Source organism: Suricata suricatta, chromosome 10 (assembly GCF_006229205.1).
Source record: "Suricata suricatta isolate VVHF042 chromosome 10, meerkat_22Aug2017_6uvM2_HiC, whole genome shotgun sequence".
In the NCBI taxonomy this organism is placed as follows: Eukaryota; Metazoa; Chordata; class Mammalia; order Carnivora; family Herpestidae; genus Suricata; species Suricata suricatta.
This window is the reverse complement of record NC_043709.1, coordinates 85,920,099-85,922,137: the sequence shown is the minus strand read 5'-3', so window position 1 is coordinate 85,922,137 and position 2,039 is coordinate 85,920,099. Positions and strand designations below refer to the sequence as shown.

At 35.4% G+C, this 2,039-nt stretch overlaps 1 protein-coding gene across 1 annotated transcript in view; it reads right to left on the bottom strand.

Moving 5' to 3' along the window:
* Positions 1-2,039, bottom strand: part of SLCO1A2 (solute carrier organic anion transporter family member 1A2) — a 36,916-nt gene that overhangs the window by 27,374 nt on the left and 7,503 nt on the right. The window lies entirely within an intron of this gene.

The window sequence follows — 2,039 nt, the reverse complement described above, 5'->3', positions numbered from 1 at the left end:
AGAAGTTAAATCATTAATGTGGATGTATGTACTAGTAGGAAATATTATACGTGGAATTGGTGAAACTCCCATCATGCCTTTGGGTATTTCCTACATAGAAGATTTTGCCAAATCTGAAAACTCTCCTTTATATATTGGTGAGTCTGAAAATCTGTCTTAGCTCCTCTCAGGAAAGTAAGTTCCGTAAGGGTGGATATCAGTTATTTGGAGTCAGTGATTTCCAGAATGATGAGCAGAATACCTCGGCACAGCTGGCCATCAATAAAAGTTTGCAGAATAGAACAATTACATGCTAACTCCAAATAAGCCACTTTGCTAATTCTGCTTCTTCCTATTGAAAATACTACTAATTTAGTGACCCAAGAGATCTCTTTGACTTGTCCATTTCTTTGGCACCACTCTACATCAAATATATTAAGTGATTTACCAATATTTTCTTTAAAATGTCTCTTATTGGGGCGCCTGGGTGGCTCGGTCGGTTGGGCGTCCGGCTTCAGCTCAGGTCATGATCTCACAGTTTGTGGGTTAAAGCCCCGCATAGGGCTCTGTGCTGACAGGTAGCTCAGAGCCTGGAGCCTGCTTCGGATTCTGTGACTCCCTCTCTCTCTGACCCTCCCTGCTCATGCTGTCTCTCTCTGTCTCTCAAAAATAAATAAAAAACATTTTAAAAAATTTAAAAACTTTATTAAAAAATAATAAAAATGTCTCTTATTATTCAAAATCCTTCTTACTATTTTCATTACCTCTGTTTTTTGTTCAGGTATTCATTACTCCATCTGTAGATTATTATAACATTTCCATTGGTCATTTTATCACTACCATTTTTAAAATCAATTTCTTATCAATGTTCTTACAGTATAATTTTCTCAAACATTTGTTGATTGTCTTTTCTACCAGTTTATAAAATATACTGTCTCTTTATTTACTATCTCTGATCTCCCCACTTATTACTCACAGCTCGATACTCTATTTTCTTTTAGAGTTTCCCTCTATTACAATCTCTCCATGCTAGTCAGGCTTTTTCAGATTCTTCACAAATATCTGGTTAATATTCTTAGTTATATATCTTAAAATTTTCTTTTCTAAAATCTGTCAGTGTCATTACTCACAGTAACCAATTTAAAATCCACCCTCTTAGGTTGTGTTCTAATCTCCTAAATAGTCTTCATTTATTATGAATAATTTATTTATATTCTTTAGTTAATCTAACTATTGTTAGCATTAAAGGATAACTTTTAGTATATGAACAATTTTGCTATTAATGTAGACATATCTTTTAAGAACTGGAAATATCAGGGGCACCTGGGTGGCTCAGTCGGTTAAGCTTCCGACTTCAGCGCAGGCCATGATACCCTGGTTCGTGGGTTTGAGCCCCATGTCAGTCTCTGTGCTGACAGCTAGCTCAGAGTCTGGAGCCTGTCTTCAGATTCTGTGTCTTTCTCTTTCTCTGACCCTCCCCTGCTTGTGCTGTCTCTCTCTGTCTCTCAAAAATAAATAAAAATATTTTAAAAAATCTAAAAAAAACCCTGGAAATGTCAGAGGGCAAGAGGTAAAAAGTTACAAACAGAGGAAGGGAGACAAACCATAAGAGACTCTTAAATACAGAGAAAAAAACCGAGGGTTGATGGGGGTTGGGGAAGGGGGAACATGGGTGATGGGCATTGAGGAGGGCAGGTGTTGGGATAAACACTAGGTATTATATGGAAACCAATTTGACAATGAATTATATTAAGAAAAAAAAAAGGACTGGAAATGTCAAAGAAGTCAAAGACAGGAACAGAGTTACACATAATTGAAACTGATCAAACTATTTAGAGATCCTTTGCCCCAACTAACCTTTGATACTTTTTGAGGATACACTGATTTTGCAATAAGTTTTTTCAGTGTTTTTCTTTTTGGTACTTTCAAATCTCTTCACATACTTATCTTGAGAGAATATAAATGGTTGCCTGCAATAAGTTAATGAATACCTTGTTATAATATGTATTTTTTATTCAATAAATACTAGGGTATATAACATATAGAAATAAATGTCATAA